The sequence below is a fragment of the Falco rusticolus genome, chromosome W, assembly GCF_015220075.1.
Source record: "Falco rusticolus isolate bFalRus1 chromosome W, bFalRus1.pri, whole genome shotgun sequence".
NCBI classification, from domain to species: Eukaryota; Metazoa; Chordata; class Aves; order Falconiformes; family Falconidae; genus Falco; species Falco rusticolus.
Window position 1 is genome coordinate 2192118 of NC_051209.1, and position 26090 is coordinate 2218207.

Genomic DNA, 26090 nt, shown 5'->3' on the forward strand with positions numbered 1-26090 from the left:
CCTGGTGAGGGGACTTCTGGTCTGGCACTGCAAGTGTCAGACAGTGAATACTGTGACCAGGAAGAGGAATAGAGGGACACTGCCTTCAGCCTGGAGGAGGAGAGGGATGACTGGGTATACTGGACCGTGTGGAATTGATAGCCTGGCACATCAGACCCACAGAAGCACAAGGCTTTGGTAGACGCTGGTGCACAGTGCATGCTGGTGCCATCAAGGTATAGGGGCATGGAACCCATCTGGATCTCTGGAGTGACAGGAGGATGCCAACAGCAGTCTGTATTGGAGGCTGAGGCGAGCTTAACAGGGAACAAGTGGGAGAAGCACTCCATTGTGACCAGCCCAGAGGCCCCTTGTATCCTTGGCACAGACTACCTCAGGAGAGGGTATTTCAAGGACACAAAAGGGTACCGATGGGCTCTCGCTGTAGCCACCACAAACACACAGAAAGTTAAACAGTTGTCTACCCTGCCTGGCCTCTCGGGCAATCCTTTTGTGGTGGGATTGTTGCAAGTTGAAGAATATCAAATGCTGATTGCTACCATGACAATGCACTGGCAGCAATATCGCACCAACTGAGGCTCCCTGGCTTCCATCCCTAAGCTGATTCATCAATTGGAGAACCAAGGAGCGATCAGCAAGACTCACTCACCTTTTAATAGTCCCATATGGCCAATGCAAAAGTCTGATGGAGGGGGGAGGTTAATAGTAGACTATTGTGGACTGAATGAAGTGAGGCCACCACTGAGTGCTGCTGTACTGGATATGCTAGAGCTCCAATATGAACTGGAGTCAAAAGCAGCCAAGTGATATGCAACAACTGACAATGCCAATGTGTTTTTTTTCTCAGTTCCTTTGGCAGCAGAGTGCAGGCTACAGTTTTCTTTCACTTAGAGGGGTATCTGATACACCTGGAATCGACTGCCCTGGGGTAGAAGCAGAGCCCTACCATTTGTCATGGATTAAACCAAACTGCACTGGAAAAGGGTGATACTCCTGAACAGCTACAAAACACCGATGACGTCAGCTTGTGGGGCAACAAAGCAGAAGTGTTTTAAGAAGGGAAAGGAATAATTCAGATTCTTCTGAAAGGTGGTTTTGCCATTAAAAAAAAAAAAAAAAAAAAAAAAAGCCAGGTCAAAGGACCTGCACAGAAAATCCAGTTCTTGGGAGCGCATGTTGTCACATCCCTATCGATATGATCAATAAGATAGCAACTATGTCCCCACCAGCTAACAAGAAACACACACAAGCTTTCCCAGACCTTGTGGGGTTCTGGAGAATGCATGTTCCAGGTTATAGTCATCTTGTGAGCCCTCTCTACTGAGCAACCTGAAAGAACAACATTTTTGAGTGGGACTGCCATGGTTTAACCCCAGCTGGCAACTAAGCACCACAGAGCCACTCACTCACTGCCCCCCAAAGGGATGGGGGAGAGAACTGGAAGGGTAAAAGTAAGAAAAGTTGTGGGCTGAGATAGAAACAGTTTAATATTTGAAATAAAAAATAGTAATAATAATTTGTAATAAAAAGGAGAAAAAAAACCCAAAAACCTGAGAGACATAAAACCCAAGTGATGCAACTGAAAACAACTGCTTACTGCCAACTGACTAATGCCCAGCCAGTCCCCAAGCAGTGGCTCCCTCACCAACCTCCCCTGTAGTCTTATTGCTGAGCATGACATTGTATGGTATGGAATATCCCTTTGGTCAGTTGGGGTCAGATGTCCCAGCTGTGTCCCCTCCCAATTTCCTGTGCACCCCCAGCCTCCTCACTGGTGGGGTAGGTTGAGAAGCAGAAAAGGCCTTGACTCTGTGTAAGCACTGCTCAGCAATAACAAAAACATCCCTGTATTATCAACACTGTTTTCAGCATAAATCCAAAACATTGCTCCATACTAGCTACTATGAAGAAATTTAACTCTATCCCAGCACATTCTCCACCCCTTAATCCATACCATTTACATCATGCTCAGGTCCAACACTATCCAATACATCCTCATTAACTACCACCCCCTTCCCATCCTTTGGTATATACACAGACAAAAATTTAAAGGTATATCCATTACCATCTCCACTCCTGGTCCCTTTGGATTAGGCTATAAGGTTTAACATTGCAATGAACTCCTCCTCTTGCCTCTTGCTTGGCTAGCAGCGAGAGGTTCCTGCTTTAATACCTTTGACATATGGATGCCACAATAGCCATTAAAGAGCTCAAATCACAGATTATTTTCACCCAGGATTAAATCACCTTGAGGTACACACTGGACTTCCCCATCCTCCAGCATTATCCACCAAGTGCATCCAGGTCCTTGAGCAAAAGCAATCCCACAAATAAGTTTGCCTTCACCCAAGGAAGGAATAACCCAGACTGTTTTTCCCAACAAGCTCCTTATATGTACTGCAAGGACCTTATCTTCTTTCACAGTACATAGGATTTTTGTTTGGGCAGGACCAGTTTGACTAGCAGATCCTCTACAGCAGGGGTCCTCCAACTACGGCCCGCGGGCTGGATACGGCCCCCCAGGGTCCTCAATCCGGCCCCCGGTATTTACAGAACCCCCCCGCCGGGGGTTGGGGGGGGAAACCAAGCAGCCGCAGATGACTGCCTGCCACTGCATCCGCGCCGGCCCCCTGGTTAAAAAGTTGAGGACCCCTGATCTACAGTTAAGTAACCAGGTAGCTTCTGCTAATTGTGTAACCCAATGCTTGATTGTCCCAGCACCCATTGCTCTCAGTGTAGTTTTTAAACAGTCTGTTACATCTTTCAACTTTCCTGGAGGCTGGGTACATGATAGGGGATGTGATATACCCAATGAACACCATGTTCCTTGGCCCAGGTTTTAACAAGGTTGTTTCAGAAATGAGTCCCATTGTCTGACTCAATTCTTTCAGGGGTGCCATGTTGCCATAAAACACCCTTTTCAAGGCCCAGGATAGTATTCTGAGCAGTGGCATGGGTCACAGGGTATGTTTCCAGCCTTCCAGTGGTTGCTTCCACCATTGTAAGTACATGGTGCTTGCCGTGGTGGGTTTGTGGTAGCGTGATATAAACAATCTGCCAGGCTTCCACTTTGCTTGTTTGATAATGGCACATGCTTTATGTTCACGGATAACCTGTTCAATGGCATCAATAGTCAAGTCCATCCCTTGATCACAAGCCCATTTGTATGTTGCATCCCTTCCTAGATGTCCTAATGTGGTATGGGCCCACTGAGCTATAAATAGCTCACCCTTATGTTCCCTGTCCAGATCCACCCGAGTCTCTTCAATTTTAGCAGCCTGGTCCATCTGCTCATTGTTTTGATGTTCTTCAGTGGCACGACTCTTGCATATGTGAGCATCTATGTGATGTACTTTCACAACCAGGTTGTCTACCTGAGCAGCAATATCTTGTCACAATGTAGCAGCCCAGATGGCTTTGCCTCTGTGCGCTTGGTTGGTCTGCTTCCATTGCTGTAGCCACCCCTGCAGGACATTTGCCACCATGCATGAGTCAGTTTAAAGTACTGGCCATTTTTCTCATTCAACAACATCTAAAGCCAGCTGGCTGGCTTTCACCTCTGCAAATTGACTCAATTCACCTTGTCCTTCAACAGTTTCTGCAACTTGTCATATAAGACTCCACACAGCAGCGTTCTACCTTCAACGTTTTCCTACTATATGACAGGATCCATTTGTAAACAGGGCATATTCCTTTTCATTTTCTAGTAATTTATTATACAGTAGAGCCTCTTTAACACCTGTCACCTCCTCCTCTGGTGACATTCCAAAATCTTTGCCTTCTGGCCAGTCCATGATCACTTCCAAGAATTCTGGGCAGTTGAGGTTTCCTATTTGAGCTCGCTGTACAATCAGTGTGACCCACTTGCTCCAAGTAGCATCAGTTCCATGACATGTAGCAGGGATCCTCCCTTTGAACAACCAGCCGAGCACAATCAATCAAGGTGCCAAAAGGAGCATTACTTCAGTACCAACTACTTCTGAAGCAGCTCACGTGCCTTCATATGCTGCCAATATTTCCTTTTCAGTTCGAGTGTAACAGGCTCCAAAACCCTAGAGGTCAACCTCAAGTCTCACCTGGTGCTTTCTGCCAGAGACTCCAGGTGGGACTGTTATCCCCAGCTGCAGCGTAAAGCACATTTTTCACATCTTGTCCTCTCCAGACTGGCCCAAGGGCTACCGGCACAAACTATCTCCCCTTTAATTTGCTCAAAGGCTTGCTGCTGCTGCTGCTGCTCAGGGCCCCAGAGTCATTCTTCTTCCAGGTCGCTCAGAAAGGGCTTACAATCAGGCTATAACATGGAATATGCATTCTCCAAAAAACCTAAGAAAGCTTGTGTTCCTTTTTTGTTAGTTGGTGAAGACATAGCTATTATTTTATTAATCACATCCATTGGGATATGATGACGCCCATCTTGCCATTTTATTCTTAAAAACTGAATTTCCTGTGTAGGTCCTCTGACCTTACTTTGCTTTATAGCAAAACCAGCTTCCAAAATAATCTAGATTATTCTCCCCTTCTAAAACATTTCCTCTGCTGTGTTGCCCCACAAAATGATGTCAAACTGCAGGCATTCAGGAGCTTTGCCTTGTTCCAATGCAGTCTGTATCAATCTTTGATAAATAGTAGGACTGTTTCCATCCCAAGGCAATCAATTCCAGGTGTACTGATACCCCTCCATGTGAAAGCAAACTGCAGACTGCACTCTACTGCCAAAAGAACATAGAAAAAAGCATTTGCAATATCAATTGTTGCATACCATTTGGCTGCCTTTGACTCCAGTTCATACTGGAGCTCTAGCATGTCTGGTACAGCAACACTCAGTGGTGGTGTGTTTTTGTTCAGTCCTTGATAGTCCACTGTTAGCCTCCACTCTGTTAGATTTTTGCACTGGCCACATGGGACTATTAAAGGGCAAGTGAGCCTTATTGATCACTCCTTGACTCTCCAGACAGCGGATCAGCTTATGGATGGAAATCAGGGAGTCTCGATTGGTGCAATATTATTGCCAGTGCACTGTCATGGTAGCAATTGGCACCTGCTTTTCTTTAACTCACAGCAACCTCACCACAGATGGATCCTCTGAGAGACCAGGCAAGCTAGACAGCTGCTTAAATCTTCTCCATACTCAAGGCAACTATACCAAAAACTCACTGCTACCCTTTTGGGTCTTTGAAGTACCCTCTCCTGACATAGTGTATGCAAAGTATCCATGGAGACTCCAGACCTGCCACAATGGAATGCTTTTGCCACTCATTCTCAGTTAGGCTTACCTCAGCCTCCAACACAGACAGTTCTTGGGATCCTTCTGTCTGCTCCAGAAATACAGATGGATTCTGCCCCTTTGTAATCTGATGGTATTAGAGTACACTGTGCACCACTGTCCACTAGAGCTTTATACTCCTGTGGGGCTTGTACCAGGTCATCAAACCCATACAGTCCAGTAAACCCAGGTGGCCAGAAAGAGCTAAAAGGCCATTATACAGCCATTATCACCTACAGATTGCTGTCTCCTCTCCTACAACCATCATCATTGCTTATTGGTTGTCTGCTAGTTTCATCAGAATCTGCTCATGGAAATGGTATAGACCAAAGTTGCAAGTTAGAAGGTATAAAAACCATCAGCTTATCCAAAAAGCTTTTGAAGCAGATCCAACAGCAGCTAGACTGCTGAGGCTTTCATGCTTCCCAGTGTCATACAGGGGATGCCTGCACCATGATGGAGGAGGAAGGATGAACACTCTCACAAACAGCTAGGTAACAATTTTTCTCATAGGTGTATGACTTAAGAGTTACAGGTTAGAAGTTATGAAACCTGGTGACTTACATGGTGAATAAGTGAATTTGTGTGATAGACTAGTCTGTGTAACAGGAACCGAGACCTTGCTTGTAATGTTTGTTTCTTTATTTTATGAGCTCATATAAGAAATAAAGTTTCATTTACAGAGTACGTTGTCCTGTATATTTGAGTGATCCAAAGGGACTGTGACAAACTGTGGCAAGACATAGCTGCCTAGGTAGAAAAATATTGCTGTGAAGGTACAGCATGGGGATGCTCACATGCCCAAGAACCATACCACTGAAGAACATCAAAACAATGAACAGGTAGACAAGGCTGTCAAAATTGAAGTGGCTCAGGTGGACCTGGACTGGTAGTGTAAGGGTGAGCTATCTGTAGCTGAACAGGCCCACAAAACATCGGGACATCTAGGGAGAGATGCAACATACAGATGGGAGAGCAGTGGACCTGACCATGGAGACCATCATGCAGATCATCCACAAATGTGAAATGTGCTCCAATCAAGCAAGTAAGATGAGTAAAGTCTTCCTGGAATAGAGGGCAGTGGCTGGGTTTTCGATATGGCGACGCTTGGCAAATTGACTGCATTGGATCACTGCCATGAACATGCCAAAGCAAGCGCTACATACTCACCATGGTGGAAGTGAATACTGGGTGGCTAGAAACATACCCTGTAAGCCATGCCACTTCCCAAAACATCATCTTAGGGCTTGAAAAGCAAGTTCTGTGGCAACATGCTACTCCAGAAAGAATTGTCAGACAGTGGGACTCCTTTCCGAAATAACCTTATAAACTCCTAGGCCAAGAAACATGGCATTGATTGGGTGTATCACATGCCCAATCACCCACAAGCTTCCAGAAAGACTGAGAAATAATGAAGTGTTAAAGACTATACTGAGAGTATTGGGTACTGGGATTTAAATTTAACAGAAGCCAGGGAAGAAGGGAAGTGGCTGGGGAAGGCAGTGTGGCTTGGGAAAAGGCAAGCCCATTCATAGGACTGTCTTTGCTCAAGGACCCGGGTGTCCATGAGAAAGGATGGGAAGTGTGCCTCAACAAGATTTAACCCTTGGGGAAAATAATGTGCGATGAGAGTTGTTGTAGGAAGCAGCATAGCAGGGACTGTCTGAACTGATGGAGAGTGAGCTTCACAAGGAATTGGGAGAGTGCAGCAATGACCCAAACTAAGCTGGTGTTTGTGCCCAGCAACTGAAGATGCTGCTTCTCCTATCTTAAAGCAACCACCTTAACAGATGGGGCCCAAGTCATAGCCTGTACTTATGAACATTTGCAGGAACAGTGGAAACCCACGGAATAGGAAAATAATATCTATCAGTTAAGGGACAGGGGATAGTAGTTAATGAGAATATGTAAGTCCATATGTTGGGTATAAATTAGCTTAAGTATATAGTATAAAGTTGGAAGCATTGGTAAGAGGGGGTTTCCAGAATGAGAAATAGATGCAAGGGGATGGTAAGAAGATAGTAAATGTATCTAATTATGTTGGACCTAGAGCATGACATGAATGGTATTGAATAAACAAGTGAAGATTGTGTTGAGTCTGGCTGGGATGGAGTTAACTTTCCCCAAAGAAGCCCTCATAGTGCCATGCTCTGTATTTGGAGCTCCACCAATGTTTTGGCGACAACTGACTAGAGCTTACAAAGCATCAAGGCTGTCTCTCCAAGCACCCTCACACACACAAAAGGTCAGGACAGCCTACCCAAACTGACTAAAGGGATATTTAATACCATATGACATCATACTCAGCAATAAAAGCTAAGAGAAAGGGTGTGGGGGAGTACATAACCTTTATTAAGACATTTGTCTCTGAAGCAACCACTACAAATACTGGGGCCCTACTTCAAATATTTCCAACTGAAAGGAACCTACAATGATCATCTTGTCCAACTGCCTGGCCACTTCAGGGTGCACCAAAACTTAAAGCATGTTATTAAGGGCATTGTCCAAGTGCCTCTTAAACACCGACAGGCATGGGGCAACTACCACCTCTCTAGGCAGCCTGTTCCAGTGTTTGACCACCCCGTCAATAAAGTGTTTCCTAATGTCAAGCCTGAGCCTTCCCTGACACAGCTTTGACCCATTCCCACACATTCTGTCACTGGATCCCAGGGAGAAGAGCTCAGCACCTCCCTCTCCACTCCCTCTCCTCAGGAAGCTGTAGAGAGCAATGAGGTCGCCCCTCAGCCCTCTTCTCTCCAAACTAGACAAACCCAAAGTCCTTGTCTGCACCTCATAGGACATGCCTTCCAGCCCTTCCACGGGCTTTGTTGCCCTCCTCTGGATGCAATCAAGGATCTTCACATCCTTTTTCAGTTGTGGTGCCAGAACTGCACACAACACACAAGGTGAGGCCTCACCAATGTTAGATACAGAGGGATAATCACCTCTTTAGACCAGCTGGTTATGCTGTGCTTAATGCCCCCCAGGGTGCAGTTTGCCCTCTTGGCTGCCAGGGCACTGCTGACTCCTATTGAGCCTGCTGTTGACCAGCACCCCCAGATCCCTTTCTGCAGGGCTGCTCTCCAGCCACTCCTCTCCCAATTTATACTTGTGCCCGGCATTACTCTGTCCTAGGTGCAGAATCCAGCATTTGGACTTGTTAAATATCATCCCATTAATCATTACCCAATGCTCCAATCTATCTAGATCCCTCTGCAAGGCATCTTGTCCCTAGAGAGAGTCAACAGCACCTCCCAGTTTAGTATCCTCAGCAAACTTGCTAATGGTGCATTCAACTCCTGCATCCAAATAATTGATAAAAACATTGAGCCAAAATGACCCTAGAATTGAGCCCTGAGGAACACCACTGGTGACTGGTCACCAGCCAGATGTAGTCCCATTCACTAAAACCCTTTGAGCCCTGCTGTTCAGACAGTTCTTCACCCAGTGTATCGTGTACCTGCTCATCTCACAGTTGGACAACTTGTCCAGAAGGATGGTGTGATGGACAGTATCACAAGCCTTACTAAAATCCAGAAAAACTACATCCATCACCTTCACTTCATCCACTAGACAGGTGACCTCATCATAGAAGCATTTCAAATTAGTTAGGTCTTGCTGGGAAGTTGCTGGACATCACCTGCTGATAGGAAGTAGAAAATAAATCTTTTTGCTTTTTGGCTTCTGTGCACAGCCTTTGCTTTTCTTCATTAAATGGCCTTTATCTCACCTCATGAGTTTTTCATGTTATTTTCTCCCCATACTGTTGACAAGGGGGAAGCGACAGAACAGCTTACTGTATACCTGGCAGCCAGTCAAGGTCAACCCACCATAGGTAGACACAAGTGAACTTCAAATAGCAGAATGCAAGTATTTTTTCCTTACTCATTCTCTTACAAATGAAGTTGATCCAAATAGTTTATTGTAGTTGTGAGCAAGTTTACACAGATTGTTTTGATTAACAGTGATGAAGAGAGATCTCTGGAAAATAGAGGGGGAACATCTATTTTAATATTTTCTGTTCTCCAAGAGTCTCTTCATGCATGATATTAAGGTCATTAGCTTTTGTGTGAAGACTGAATTTAATTGCTCTAAGTCTGAGAAACATCATTCCAAAATTAAAAGACTCATCCAATCATTCTGAAGGAAAATGCCTAGTGCAAACATACATATTTGCATATATATATATATATATGATATATATGGGTAAATTAGGCCTGAAGAAACTTCCTCTAGTCACAAGAAAATGGATAAATAATTTCATTAGAAACTACTACCAGTGAAAGAGTAAATATTAGTATTTTGCACAGCGATGCACAATTACACCAAGATCATAAGCCCCTACCCAAAGCACAGAGAAGTTAGCAGTTCTCCCTGGGAGATTAGGGAATTAAAATCAGTGGCAAAATTCCTTGCCTTTGCACAATTAAGAACTAAATCATTTTAGCTTAGATTAAAGCAGTTCTCATGTAAATGCATTCAAGTAACTGTTTACATTAGGAAAGGAAATCACTTAAGTGAAAGCATTTGCTGTTAAATGCAGGTCTTGCCATAGGTACTACCCAATAACATGATTATTTTTTTATTTCCAGACCAGCAGCAGAATATTCACCCACTGCCTATGATGTTTATAATCTCTTTAGGCTGAGAATTTTATTAACTTTAAGTAGTGAATAGCTGCATTAGGTGTCAAAGTTATAATGCTCAGTGCCTTGCTGTTACTATATTTTATATCAGGAGCACTAACTATAGCTAACTACTCTCTCTATATTTATAAATTTGAAGGGTCTGTGAAAAATAGTTCTTTGAAGCATTGATTGTAGAAGAGTAGTAGGGCTGTAGAAAATAAATCAGAGCCCTTTAATACTAATAATTTAAATATTGTAGTCAACACAAATCATCAGCAAGGGCAAATGAGAAGAACTTAAACTGCTTACTATACTGTTGTGTCGTGCGTTTGGGGTTTTTTTCCTACAGAAGATTAAACCCCTCACCATCATAACACCATATGTTATTTTAGGTTTATGTACAGGTCTTTCAGGTTTTTGGTGGTAAACAAGTAACATCCTGCATAAGTACAAAAAAAAGGGGGGGAGGGGGAAATAAAGTTGTAAAACCGATGGCCCTTACCAGAAGGAGAGGAAAAAAGCAGAGAACAGTTATCATGATACTGTTGGTGCTTTTTAGGAAGAAGAGAAACACAAAGACAAGGAACTGGCTCTGATACTAATGCATATTTGCATATCCATGAAAATAAATGAGAAGCTGATACGAGAAAATATAGTGAAAAACCTAAAACCCTGCTGCAGACAGAAGCTGCATAGATAACAGAAACATTAACGAAGGGCGGGAGCTTAGCACTTGGCACTTGGAGAAGGGACAGTTAGTACCGATGTAGATGAGCTCAACAAGAATGTAAATAAGGAGCCTTCTGACTAGGGCATGCTAACTGCTAAAAGAAAACAAACTGCTTAAGACTCAAGGATACTAGGTGTAGAGGGATTTTTAAAGGACCGAGGACATATGTTACCATTGTCCGGGTTGGACAACCCAGGCCTGTTAGTTGAAGCTGCAGAGCAACTTTAAATTGTCCTGGGAACAAGCAGTGTGAGAAAGAAAACAAGCTCTGCACAAACAAGAAGCCAGGTGCAGAGCAAGTCCTGGGAACCGCGAAATCAGCACACTCTCATCGGCACACTGATCAGGCGCCTGCAGCATGCTCACCGATCAGCGACACGGACGCCCGCGTGGGCAGAGACTTTTATCCAATCACCTGTGTGTAAAGTCTTGTGAGCGGTTGGTTTAAGTTATAAATATGACCTGTTTGTTTAATAAAGTGAGCACGGCATGTAGCCATATAGGTGTGATTGTCGTGACTTGGCCGACTCTCCATGGGGGACCCTCTTCGTCTGGCACCCGAACAGGGACCCATTTATTCGCTTACATGCGGTTCAGCTTAAATGCTGTTCGCTTAAATGCGGAAGTCCCCGTGCATCAGACCCGAAGGGAAGTTGTCCGATTAGGGAGCTATAGTTTGGAGGTGGGCGGAACCTGGAAGGTGAAAAGCGGAGTCCAGAGTTCGGTGTAGAGCTGCAGATCGCACCCCGCCAGAGGTAAGACCACGTAGAATAAACCACAGCAGGGCTCCCCACTGATTTTCTCTCTGTGAGGGGGGGGGGGGGGCACACTACAGAAGACCGCAACAACGAGTGTGGCGGGGCTTCTCCGCTGATACCCTTTCTGTGAGAGGGGGGAGCTCTGAGAAGACATCGATGGAATTAGACGCAGCAGTTAAACTGTTAACTGGCATCCTCTTTAAGAGAGGGGAGGGCGTTAAAGAGACAGAAGTGGAGACCTTAGTTCGCTGGGCACGAAAAAAGAGTAAGATCCTCGAGCCCGTGTTACTGTTTAATATTGCAAAATGGAGAGAAGTGGGAAATTGCCTCTGGGATACTACGATCGAGGGAGGCAAAGAAGGAAAAGAAGCTCAAGCGTTAGGAGCTACGTGGCAGTCGATAGTTAACACTCTGGAAACTATGAAAGCGAAAAAAAAGTAGCGACAACAGCAGCCATAGAAGCGTAGGGAGGAGATGTGGTAGAATAGCCAATAGAGTAGAAGGGTGATTCACCTAAGCCTTCTCTCTTGGCTACACTTTTTGGAGTTGGGCATACTCGTCCTAGGAAGGGTATGTCAGCCCCTGCGTGTTCAAAAGTGCAGGAGCTTTTAGATAAGACAGCAGACATACCGGAAGTTACTCCTCGGGGGTCTGTTGTACCTGAGCCGAACCCGGAAGAGGCGGCTGAGCCTCCCCAAGAAGGAGGAGCAGCGAGTCCTGCTGCACCAATCGGAGCTGTGGGTGGAGCAAGACCAAAACGGAGGGTGGCTACAGCTCGTTGGTCAAATCAGGGGGGGCAAAAGCGCCGTCCGATGTGTATTCTCCTCTTCCTGAAACATCATTGGACGAATTTGAGGAGGAAGGCGGGGAGAAACCTCGTGATAACAATACAGATAAATCCTTACAGGAGGTAATAGATAAATTAAGAAAACTGGAAAAGCGAGTTGAAATGAACCTGCCTACTACAATACCTGTAATTCCTCCAGTTAGCCCAACTACCCCACTGATGCTGAACTCGAGAAAAGATCCAATTCTACAGCGTTGGTCTGGTGTTACTCGTGATGCTATTTTGGAGGGTGATTGGCAGGTGACCAGCTCATTAGCTTGTCCAGTACTGGTTAATAACCTTGGTGCACAATGGGAGCCGCATGACTGGAAAATATTGCAACAAGCAAAGCAAACAGTTACTACTCATGGCCTGCGTTCAGAGGCTGCGTGACAGATCATCCAGTTTATTTTCACAGCAGATGTTCTTTCACCTGCTGATTGTGCTGGACTTGCTTCCCTGTTATTGACTCCTTCTCAGTATCTAATGTTTGAGAGGGAGTGGAAGAGACTAGCTGTAGAGGAAGCAAATAGACATCAAGACCCAGATATAGGAGATCCGCTTTATGGTATACGGGCAGATATGTTAACTGGGCAGGGACTTTACTACGCAGGTTCAATTGCAGTATCCTATACAAATGCATCAACTTGCTCAAACTCTAGCACATCGAGCCCTTTTGTCTGTGCCAGAGAAGAAGAAACCTGCTTCCTATACCACTGTTCGTCAGGGGACAACGGAGCCCTATGGACAATTTGTAGACCATTTGTCTGCAGCATTAAAGAACAATTCTGATTTACCTTTGGACCTGCAGGAACATTTGTTCCGCACCCTCGCCTTTGAAGCGGCTAACCCAAGAACAAGGGCGGTCTTAGCAACACTACCCCAAGGAAGTCCCGTAGATGAAATGTTACTTAGAGCTACTTGAGCCGAACAAAATAACCAAGCGGCTGCCTTTACTGCTGCGATGAGGGAGCAAGGGCATATAATCGCAGCAGCCTTAACAAATCATATAGGTGGACATTGAAAGGGCAACAATGGTAAATCAGGATTTGGTATTTGTTATCGATGTGGTGAATCTGGACACGAGGCGTACTTGTTCAAAGACTGTTTGGTGTCACAAATGTAACTTAGATACACATGCTACTGCTGTTTGTAGATATAACAGGTCGGGAAACATGCAGCGCAGCGCATCGGGTCTACGCACGAAGACAAAAGTACAGGCCCTACCAAAGCAGATGAGAAATGTGGTCTCTTATACCAGCGCATCCCACCCACCCGGGGGAGCCTCAGGGTGGACGTGGCAACCATAGTAGATGTAACTTTGAACATTAAAGAAGTTATTTTAATTCCAACTGAAGTAAAAGGACCTTTGTCTAACGTGAATTCTCCAGTTGGAGGACTTTTATTAGGGAGATCTTCAACAGGAAGGCAAGGAGTAATTGTTTTACCTGGGTTAATTGATGCAGATTTTACGGGACATGTACAAGTTATGGCCTATGCATTACAACCACCTGTTACTATTCCACAAAGAAGTAAAATTGCTCAAATACTTCCCTATGAAAGCCTTGCTGCGCATCGACAATCCTATGAGCAACTCAAACAACAATGCCAGCCATCTAAGATGGGAGGAGAAGACTATTTTGGATTTACCAGACCTGAGATGTGTTTCATATTAGATCTTAATCACAGACCATATCAGAAGATTCAATTGAAGAAAGGCAGTCAACAAATTACTCTGGAACCTCTATTAGACTCTGGGGCAGATGTCACCATCATTAATCAACATCTATGGCCCCAGAATTGGGAACTGCAAGCTCCTATCACCCAAGTGGTAGGAGTAGGAGGTGCAAAAGTCCCGAAGCCGAGTAAAGACTTGATTACTTTGCAGTTTGAAGACAGCCGGGCTATTGTAATTCGGCCATACGTAATGCAACTCCCACCCACATTATCTGGGTTGATTTGACGGGAAGTTTTGTCACAATTGGGACTAGTTATGACAATTGACCAGCATTTTGCACCACGGCCACTGATCGGCAGCCACCCATACTGAAGATTACATGGTTAACAGAAAAGCCAATTTGGGTAGACCAGTGGCCGATAACAGAAAAACGGCTGTGTGTTGCTGAGGAATTGGTGCAGGAACAACTGAAAGTAGGTCATATTCAACCTTCTACAAGTCCTTGGAATACTCATATTTTTGTGATAACAAAGAAGACTGAGAAATGGTGACTCTTAAATGATTTACGTGAAGTTAATGATCAGATGTTAGCAATGGGAGCATTGCAACCTGGTCTTCCAACTCCTACGATGATCCCTCAGAATTAGCAAATTGTCGTGATAGACTTGAAAGACTGTTTCTTCACAATTCCCTTACATCCTGACGACACACAAAGATTTGCATTCACTCTGCCATCAATAAACTGTGCCGCTCCAGCCAAACGGTCTTACCACAAGGAATTAAGAACTCTCCTACAATGTGTCAGACTTTTGTAGATTGGGCACTTGTTCCAGTACGACTACGTTGGCCTCACATTCTGATCTATCATTATATGGATGATATTTTATTGGCTGCTGAACAAGGGATTTCAGACTATCAACTGAAATGGCTTGTTGACCACCTTCTATCGTTTGGTTTGATTGTGGCGCCCGAGAAGGTTCAACATTCAGCCCCATGGAAATATCTAGGCTGGCTCATCTCGGATGTTCAGATCCGACCACAGAAGGTGACCCTTACTACACAAATAACTAATCTGCATGATGCTCAAAGGCTTTTAGGAGACCTACAGTGGGTTCGTAACATAGTTGGCCTCACTAACGATGATTTGCAACCGTTCCGATCCTGGTTGCATGGCACTGAAGCCAACAGTCCCCAAACTTGTTCACCAGAGCAGCGGGCTGCCCTAGAAGTTATGTCCCGCAAGATTCGGACTGGCTGGTGTGGTCGCCGAACGGCAAATCATCTGTTATCTTTTTTGGTTTGTAATGTTGCCACTTCACCTTTTGCCCTTATTTTGCAATGGCAAAAGAAAAAGGGGGAAAATATGGCGATCGTTTTAGAGTGGTTGTTTTTGCCATTGCAACCCAGACATCGTATTTTAAGTCGCCCTGAAGCAGTAGCGGCCTTGGTGAGAAAAGGAAGAGACAGGATTGTTGAAATTGATGAGACTGAACCGGCAGATATCAGTATTCCAGTCCGTGGTGATGATTATGAGTGGCTCCTGAGACATTCAGCAGCCATACAGGAAGCCTTGATGGGTTATACAGGTGTTGTACACAACAACCGGCCAAAAGGACCTCTCTGGAAGATGTTAGAACATTACCAGTGGATTGCAAGACCGCTATGCTCAAAAAGACCAGTTGAAGGGCCAATGGTGTTTACAGATGCAGGACAAAAGATGAAGAAGGCTGCGTGTGTTTGGCAATCCAATAATCAGTGGCAGAAACACGTGATCACCGGGTGTGAACCACGGGACAACCTTCAAACCTTAGAACTGAAAGCAGTGTGTTGGCCATTGGGAAGCTGGAACGACACCCCTGTAAACATAGTATCAGACTCATTGTACGTAGTTGGTGTAGTACAGCACATTGAAGATGCCTTGTTGAGAGAGACAAAGAACCAACATCTTGGTGAAATGTTTCTACAGCTGCGTAGTACTCTTCAACAGAGAAAACATGAATTTTGTATTATGCATATTAGAAGTCATCAGTGGACCATTGGGTTGGGCGAAGGTAATGCTAGAGCTGATGAAGCAGTCAGCTGTCTGGCAATAACTCCACCAACAAGTAAGTTTGAAGAAGCTCACAACAGCCACGAGATGTTTCATCAGAATGCAAAGTCTTTACATCGACAGTATCAAATACCCATAGCAGATGCAAAGGGTATTGTCCACTCCTGTCCTCAGTGTAGTCATCATGGACCTGGTTTAGGGGTGGGCACTAACCCAAAAGGTCTGAAGGCACTTCAGGTTTGGCAAATGGATGTAACACATGTACCTGACTTTGGGAAGCTTAAGTATGTGCATGTCACAATTGACACCTATTCTCATTTTATATGGGCCACTGCACAAACTGGTGAAAAGGCATTACATGTGGAGAGACACTTAATGTCTTGTTTTGCTGTCATGGGAGTACCTGTAGAAATAAAGACAGACAATGGTCCAGAGTATAGTAGTCAACGAGTCGCTAGGTTTATGACAACTTGGGGAATTAAACACGTTAAAGGGATTCCTCACTCCCCAAGCAGTTGTTGAAAGGGCAAACCGTACCCTGAAGGATTATCTTCAGAGACAGAAAGTATCGCAGGACATAGACGTAACTAAACGGTTGACTAAGGTGTTGTTTACCTTAAACTATCTCTCCCTTACGGAGGGTAGAGAGGGACCACCTGTTGTTATACATCACCAAACAGCGCAAGGGAACCAAACAACTACAGTTCCTGGTTTGAATGTTCTGTATAAAAATATGGGTTCAGGTGTATGGGAAGGACGTAATCCCGTGTTATTTAATGGTAGAGGTTATTTTTGTATCTCCACAGATAAAGGACCTATATGGGTCCCTAGCAAGTTTGTGCGACCTGTATGTCAAGATCAGAAGACGGAAGAGAAGACTCAGAGAGAGAGCAGACAGAATAAACTGTCTATCTTGTAAGGGATGTAACCCGCGGGTATTGTGCCGATGTATGCTGTGTGGGGTAAAACGGTTCTGTAAGCCAAAGCTTAAATGTAAATGGTGTAAAGAGTGCACGTGTTTGATTAGTAACTGGGCATGAAGCAAGAGAAAGCATACGACTAGTGTAATACCATGCTGACTGGAGACAGTACACATCATCAGAATCTGTGAAAGCACAGATTTGTGGGGTGGAAGGTGAAAAAAAAAAAAAAATGGAATTTGTAGGACTAAACATGTTTGAGTGGTGGACTTGGTTTACGGTCTTGATGAATTTTTTACCCATTGGCCAAAGTATTTTTGACATCTTGCCTAGAACAAACATATGGGTGACAAGGGCAAATATCAAGGGAGTAACAGACTTTTTTTTTTAAGTCTGCAACAGGCAGACAACCTCTTTAGAACCTGTTTAATTGGTATTCCCCTGCAAGGGAATGAAACAAATTTTGATGGTTTTTTGGAATGTTAAAACAGTGGATCTGACTTCCGATCAGAATGGTACATGTATGAGTCCAAATGGGCAATTTGTTTGGCCTTCTATGTGTAATGCAGCGTGGCAGAAGACGGTTATTGAGCATTTAAATCGGCCACATCATTTATCTTTGCAGGAGTTAGACCTATTGGCTAGCGTTGTACCTGTTGTATATGTTAATGTTACTGCGACTGATATGGCAGACTGTACCCACATGTCATCACCACTTCAACCCGTGAATGGCACTGGAGTAATTTGGTTTGGTGACCCGTGGCGGTTATGGCTAACACGTCAAGGTGAACGGGGGTTTTATACAGGGTTTCAAAATCTAACCGGTTCACTTATTTGGGGTGAATTAAAAACTGGGGGTTTCCATGTAGATGTATCAGGGGGTTATCAGTTGCCACCGGGAATCTTTCTAATATGTGGGGACAGAGCACGGCCAGGGATTCCTTTGTATCCTGTCGATGGACCATGTTATTTAGGGCGTTTGACTTTGTGGAGTCATTTTTAATAAGTCTTTCATATGTGGAGCAAACAATCTCATAGATCACGGAGGGCACTGCGCACCTTTGATGAAACATGTAAGGACAGAGTTGATCGACAGTCTTTAACAGCAAATGTCCTAGCCTCCATATTTATGTTGGGGACAATGGCTGCATTAAATGCTAAGAATATACAAAGGTTAGCGGGCTGGGGAGAGAAACAATTGAATCTTACGTCACAGATTTTAAGTTTGTTATTGCTTGATGTAGATAGTGTTAGGCATGCTACATTACAAAATAGAGCTGTAATAGATTTTTTTGCTATTAGCACATGGACACGGTTGTGAGGATTTTGAAGGGATGTGTTGTGTGAACCTTTCCGATCATTCCATATCTATCCACAAGAAGTTGTCACAACTGCAGGGAAACATGAAGCATATTCTTGCTGATGATAATCTCTTCGATGAATGGTTGAGTGGACTGGGGATAACAGGCTGGTTAAAGACATTATTGATGGAAGGAATACACTTTGTTATAATCACTGTTGTAATGTTTTTAGCCGTTTATTTTCTTGCTTGAAGAAAGGGTTAACATCCATTGTGAGACAGACATGGGTTGTCCAAAAAGAAAAAGGGGGATATGTAGAGGGATTTTTAAAGGACTGAGGACATATGTTACCATTGTCCGGGTTGGACAACCCAGGCCTGTTAGTTGAAGCTGCAGAGCAGTTTTAAATAGTTCTGGGAACAAGCAGTGGGAGAAGGAAAACAAGCTCTGCACAAACAAGAAGCCAGGTGCAGAGCAAGTCCTGGGAACCGCGAAATCAGCACACTCTCATCGGCACACTGATCAGGCGCCTGCAGCATGCTCACCGATCAGTGACATGGATGCCCAGGTGACCAGAAACATTTATCCAATCACCTGTGTGTAAAGTCGTGTGAGTGCTTGGTTTACATTATAAATATGACCTGTTTGTTTAATAAAGTGAGCACGGCATGTAGCCATATTGGTGTGATTGTTGTGACTTGGCCGACTCTACATGGGGGACCCTCTTAGACTAGGATTAAAAAAAATTGTGGTAGTGGGAGATCACAACCTCCTAGTCTAATGGCCCCCACCCTGAAGAGGGTGGATCCCCTGCTCGGGGATTGATCATGCCGATATAGATTTAAAACCAGCCCCAGTGGGCATGTATTAGCTTGACATGTTTAGAGTGGAAAATAAGGAAGGGCTCAGCGTTAGCTAGCAGATGTTTAAACACTTGAATAAAAGTTAGATAATGGATGGCATAGTAGATAAACTAAACAACAAGAACTGCTAATGTATGCAAAGATAAACAGGAACTTTAGGTAACTGCCCCAGAAGGTGAAAAGTACATCTTGAAGAGGTGCCAGAGGGAAGAGATTCTGAATTTTCTGAAACCTTATGTATATGTATGACTTTGTATAATAAATACCCAGCTGCTTGTTGAAACGGTGTACAAGTTAGAAGGAGTGATCCCCCTTGCACCTGGTGCCACCATAAACATACCTGCTTTATAACTCTCCTTGAGTTGTAGAGTTTGATTCTGCACGTTAAAGTGGAAGATCTTAAAGTAGTATTTAAGAGGACAAATAACTTCGAAGTTTTTTTGGTGGAAAGTTATTTATTGGACTATGGAATAATCTACTTTCAGAGAACACCTGCATGAGTTTGTGAGTATATGAACAGGTTTTGCTCAGAAATTAGCAAAACTGGTTTAAGCCAAGGAATTTCTTTTAACTGAGCTGTCAAAACCAACACTAGCTCAAGAATTCACACTACATTCAATGCTTAGACACACACCCTTCACACCCTTGCTAGAGCATTTTTTCAGAACACAAGATACCTAGCATCTTGGAAAAACAACACTCCCCGTGTGAACTGGAGAAAAACTGGTTCACAGATGGAAGCAGCTATGTGCTAAACAGTAACCGACACACAGGATACGCTGTCACTACCAGCAAAGAGGTAATAGAATCGGGAGCTTTGCCTATGAACACTTCTGCACAAAAGGCAAAAATAATTGCCCTAACTCATGCCCTGGAATTGGCTCAAGGCAAAGTTGTGAACATTTATACTGACTCAAAATATGCTTTTGGAGTAGTACATGCACATGGAGCAATTTGGAAGGAGAGAGGACTGTTAAATTCTCAAGGGAAAAACATTAAACATGCAGAAGAGATCCTGAAGTTATTAGAAGCTGTCCAACTCCCTGAGAAAGTAGCAATCATACATATAAAGACACACCAGAAAATGAGCTTGGATTTGGAAAAAGGGAATGAGTTGGCGGACAGAGAGGCAAAACAAGCGGCCAAAATAAAGGTAAAAATAGAGGGGGCTTTAATCCCTGACAAATTTCCCTAAAAAGCAAACCAGAATATACTAAGGAAGATTGAAAACTTATTACAGATTTAGAGGGCTCATATAACAAAGAAGGGTGGGCCTATACCCCACAGGGAAAATTAATTATTCCTTCTTACTTACTGTGGCCTTTAATACAGGAAGAGCAGAGGAAAAGACACTGGGGAGTCGAGGCTTTATATAAACACCTAATCAGGGAAATTGTGGCCAGAAATTTAGATACTACAATAAGACAGGTATGTGAAATATGCCTCCGGACCAATCCTAAAAATACTCCCAAATTAGAGATGGGGCAAATTGAGAAAGGTAATGGACCTGGACAACAATGGCAAATAGACTTTACTGAACTCCCAAGAAAAGGGGGGTATCATTACTTATTGGTGTTAACAGACACCTTTTCAGGTTGGCCAGAAGCATTTCCAACTAGAACAGCAAAGGCAAGGGAAGTAACTAAAATAATTGTACAGGATCTTATACCACGATTCAGGGTCCCAGCAGTTATTTCATCAGATAGGGGACCACATTTTATTTCCAAAATAGTACAACAAGTTAGCCATTATTTGGGTATAGACTGGCAACTACACACTCCATATTGCCCACAGTCAAGTGGAAAAGATTAATCATTTGATTAAACAACAAATTGTTAAATTGGGGCAAGAGGCAAACTTAGCCTGGCCCCAGTCTCTACCTTTAGCACTTTTACGAATACTGACAAAACCTAGAACTAAGGAGGGAGTGAATCCGTTTGAAGTTTTATATGGACAACCATATGCGATACAGAGAGGAATATCTATCCAATCAGTAGACAAGGTTATAACCTCTTATATGATAGCACTAGGGAAACAAATAAAATCCAAAAACATGTGACTGGGGCCTGGGGAACGGGTCTTGATGAACTAGTGCATAATATTAAGCCAGGAGACTATGTATATGTAAGTCTCTTACAGAAAAGACTTTGGAACCACAGTGGGAAGGACCGTTTCAAGTACTTCTGACCACCTTTACTGCCATCAAGATCAAGGAACAAGACTCTTGGATCCACCATACCCGGGTGAAGAAAGCACCAAGTAAATGGACAAGTGAATCAGATGGAAAACTGAAGATATGAATAAGACAAAAACAATTATGAAAAATACTGAAATAATTGTAGTAAGCATGTGCTTAGTATTGGCAGATGCATGGCTTGAGGTCTGGACCCCTCAAACAATACAAGGTTGAGGAAGGGCAAACAGTTGCGCTAATGAAATGTTCTCAACTATGCTTAAAGTGAAGAAAAGCCCTTAGAAAAGGGCATGAGAAAAAGAGAAGGGGAGAGTTGAGCCAAGGCATCCTAGCCTGATAAGCAAACACATACTTAATCAATACTGCACATATAACTCTTAGCAACTTAGAAGCATTATATGTCACGATGAGTCAGCATAAAAGTCGCTTGGCGTTACTTAGATGTGTTTACCATTGTAGCATGTTTGCTGATTACTTATAATCAATGTTTTGCAGCGGAGGTGTGGCCTGGAGGCTGAATATAATCAATGTATCCAAGATTATGTGTGGTTTTAGATAAAGAAATGTAACATGTACAAATAGGTCTGAAAAGGTTAAAAAAGGCATGCACGATTTTGGTGGGACTACCCCCCCCCATGCAGCCCAGCACTGAATAAACATACCTACTTTACAGTCTAGTCATTGTGAAGTCTGTTTTCCACACGTCGATATCAGACTCCTTACACAGCCACACCTAGCTTCCCACTTCTGCAAGGAAAGTTAGAAAGCAAGGGAAACCTGGATATTGCCGCCGATCTTTGTATCAGTAATAAAAAAAGTCTTTTTCCCCCTTTTGGAAATACACACTCACAGAGACACAGATTAAATTATCTTCTAATACTTCAAATAAGGTTGAGTCTACTGAACTGAAGTGCAGAGAAAAGGACAAAACAGAAATCCAGAAAAGGGGAAAAGGATCTCAGAAAACAGTGTATCTCTCCCCTTATAAACAGGTGAGGCTTTCTGGAATTCTATACTATAGGTAAACAGAGCACACACAAGAACAGACACTTCTGCCTTTCACGGTAGGTGGCAAGAGGTCAGAGACTGCCCTGTGCCTGTCACAGCCAGTTCCAGCCTGCTCAGCAACAGATTCACCACAGGCCAAAGCTGAGCTAATCAGCAAAGCTGGTGGCACCTCTGTGAAAACATTTTAAAAATGGGAGAAGACACTAAACGGAGAAGGGAGAAAGGAACAACAAAAAAATTTGAAAAACAACGTTGGGAATACCAAGGTCAGAATAGAAAGAGCTTCATGGCAAAGTAGTCCTGCAGAAACTGGGGTCTGCAGAGGACCCATGCCAGAGCAGATATTCCTGAAAGGACTACAGCCTGTAGAGAACCCATGCTGGAACAGAGAAAAAGTGAGAAGGAATGAACAGCAGAGAGAAGCTGCTAGATGCTAACTATAACAACACACACACACTCTGCATCACTGAAGGGACTGAGTAACTTGCAGACATAACAAGGGGCAAGGGGAAGAGTTTGGAATGGAGCCAAGTCAGGGAAAACACTTTTTCCTCCCTTTTTTTCCCAAAGTGTGTTCTCTAGAAGTCTTTTAATGTTTGTTTTGTTTGTTTCCCAATACTTGAATCAATTTTTTATTCTTATATTGGCAATAGTTGACAATGAGAAATTGGCGATAAATTAAATTCCCCAAGTTAACTGTTGTGGACAAAACAGACTTAAGTGATCTCCCTATCTTTATCTGGACTCACAAGCTTTCATGCTCCTGTTCTTCCTATTTTCTCCCTCCATCCCACTGGGGGAGGGGATAAAAGAGCAGCTGGGTGAGTTTGGCTGCCAGTCAGGGCCAACTCACCATATCCCTGCTTCGTATTTTAATTTGTTCCACCCCCACCCAAACATAGTCTCCCAGAATTGTTGTTAGAGGCCTCAAAGCATGACTGAAAACTAGTATGTTTATTTACAGCAGAGAATCTTGTCCTAAGTCATTACCATTTAAAAATGTACTTTTCATCCAATATTGATACAGCTACATCTCTAATCATATGAAATAAGTTTGCCTCATCATCCTCTCTATACAAGCCAACACTGCTATAACAGAGGAGTGAAACACCTCCCACAACTTTAAACAAGTAAACTTGTCAGGACAGCACATAAACCAGAAGAGAGGTTGCTTGCCCACTGTCTTATGGGTGATGCCTAACAGCAAAGCATGTTTATACTGATAAAATGGAGGAGGGGGCAGAAGATCAAGAGATGTAATTCACAAACGCTAATAAAAAATCCCAGTAGTCACCTGAGGTGCCCTGAGCTGTCTACAGGCCAACAAAGATTTCTATCTTGATTCACTTCTAGAAAAAGCCTTTTCTTCAGTAGAAAAATGACCCTCTGGGATCCGAGGGCAGTCTTTGTGAATACTCCCCCTACTCACAAGATGTCAGGTGTAAGTATCCAATGATCTCCAGTTCCCAAATATCAAACACCTGTGTACCCTGTAACTCTAGAAGCATTTAAGAGTCAGATTTTCTTAAAAAAGTATTTGCACCACAGAACAGAATTTTCTGTTAAGCTGTTTTATGAAGATACTCCTGCAGCATATATTTTGACAGATGAGATCTCCTATAACTGCAGTTCCACTGATGGTAAACCAACCATTAACAAAACCTTGTGTCTTTCAACATCAAGTCAAAGATCTTTTGACTGCCCAAAATACATGAGATTAAGGAACAGGATGGGCAAACCACCATCCAGAATCATACAAGTGTAGCTGAATGTCTTTTGAGTACAAGATGGGTTAGAGAACCTACATCCTCCAAGCAATATTTTCATTATTCATATAAATCCTAGAAAATTAAAAAAGTTTACTCCCCAAACATTTTACAATTCAAGTTGAAGACCAGAGATAAGTTAGACATACAAAACATACAAAGTGCTTATCAGTATGAAAAGTAGTTATCTAAGCATACCAGAGACCTAAGCACTGTACTGAATTTTAGTAGATATGCTTGATACAGCATTTGTAAAAGGATAGCATGAAAACTTAACATAAGTGTGTTGTGGGCAAAACAAGTTTATTGATTTCTGTGAAATTTCAATCAATTCAATTTATTGTCAATTAAAAACTTCTAATTATCAATTCTGTTACTGAAGCAAACAAAAAAACCCCACACTCACTCTCTCTCCAAAATCACAGCATGGTTGAAGTTGGAAGGGACCTCTGGAGGTCATCTGGTTCAATACCCCTGATCAAGCAGGGCCACCTTGAGCTGGTGGCCCAGGACAATGTCCAGACAGGGTCTGAATATCTCCTGAGAGGAAGACTCCACCACCTCTCTGGACAACCTGTTCCAACTCAGTCACCCTCACAGAGGGGAAAAAGAAAGAAAGAAAGAAAAAAAAAAAGTGTTTCCTGATGTTCAGACAGAACCTCCTGTGTTTCACTGTGTGCCCATTGCCTCTTGTCCTGTCACTGGGCACCACTGGAAAGAGCCTGCCTCTGTCCTCTTTGCACCTACCCTTCAGGTATTTCTATACATTGCTAAGACACACATTTCCCCCCCCCACCCCCGAGCCTTCACTTCTCTACACTGAGCATTCCCAGCTCTCTCAGCCTTTCCTCAGATGTGAGATGCTCTAGTCCCTTAATCATCTTTGTGGCCCTTTGCTGGACTTTCCCCAGTTATGTCCATGTCTCTCTTGTACTGTGGAACTCAGAACTAGACACAGGACTCCAGGTGTGGCCTCATCAGTGCTGAATATAAGGGAAGGATCACCTCCCTTGATGTGCTAGCAATGCTTTGCTTAATGCAACCCAGGATACCATTAGCCACCTTTACCACAAGGGCACATTGCTGGCTCATGTTCAATTTGGTGTCCACCAGAACCCCCAGGTCCTTTTCTTCAAAGCTGCTTTCCAGATGGGTGGCCCCATGCATGTACTGGTGCATGGGGTTGTTCTTCCCCAGGGGCAGGAATTGGCATTTCCCCTTGTTGAACTGCATGAGGCTCCTGTCAGCCCATTTCTCCAGCCTGTCCAGGTCCCTCTGGATGACAGCACAACCCTCTGGTGTATCAGCCACTCCTCCCAGTTTTGTGTCATCAGCAGACTTGCTGAGGGTACACTGCACCGTCATCCAGATCATTAATGAACATGTTGAACAAGATCAAACCCGGTATTGGGGCAAATACTGGGGGGTACACCACTAGTTACTGACCTCTGACTAGACTTTGTGCCACTGATCATCACCACCTGGGCCCTGCTATTTATCCAGTTTTCAATCCACCTCATCACCACTTGACGCTGCAAAACCTCTCCTCCCCCCTGTTCATTCTCCAATCCCATCACCACACAAAACATTTTCTTCGATGAGGCAACAGGCAGCACAAGAAAGTGGGGGTCAGCATGTGGTGGTTTCTCTACAGGTAGCAGTGCCTTTAGAGTCAGACCTCTCGGCCCCTGCTCAGGCTATCACTCAAGCTCCTGCTCTCCTACTTTTCCAGCATGGTCATCTTTCTCCTCTTTCCTCTGCTCTGATGTTATTTCTTTTCAGTATTTACCACCCTTTCTCAGTTTTGTTTTCACAGAAGCACCACAAAGTTTGCCAATTGGCCCATCTTTGGCCTGCAAAGGGGTTGTTGCTGAGCTGGCTAGAACCATATGTAATCAGTACAGGGCAGCCAACAACTTTCTCCTACAGAGGTCACCCCTGCAGCCCCACCCTGCTCCCCCCTCAACCTCGCCAGTTATGCCCAATACAAAACATCACAAGGGAACTATTCCAGAACATGCTTTCTTCTATGCTGCTGGGAACTTCCAGATTTAAAAATCTCAATAGCAATCAAAATTATACAGTGGAGTTAAGCTACCTTTTTT

General features: G+C 43.7%; 1 protein-coding gene and 1 long non-coding RNA gene across 13 annotated transcripts in view; one reads left to right on the forward strand and one right to left on the reverse strand.

Annotated features, from left to right (window-relative positions):
• Positions 1-26090, reverse strand: part of LOC119140802 (spindlin-Z) — a 314042-nt gene that overhangs the window by 62524 nt on the left and 225428 nt on the right. The window contains exon 2 of one of the 12 annotated variants that reach the window (XM_037372423.1): positions 21874-21958. The exons of the other annotated variants lie outside the window; for them this stretch is intronic. The gene's annotated coding sequence lies outside the window, so the exon portion shown is untranslated. The remainder of the gene's footprint in view (positions 1-21873; positions 21959-26090) is intronic. 12 annotated transcript variants of the gene reach the window in all.
• On the forward strand, positions 11061-14062 carry LOC119140813. Its single transcript, XR_005101728.1, has 2 exons — positions 11061-11376; positions 12366-14062. It is a non-coding gene; the product is annotated as an uncharacterized LOC119140813 (long non-coding RNA).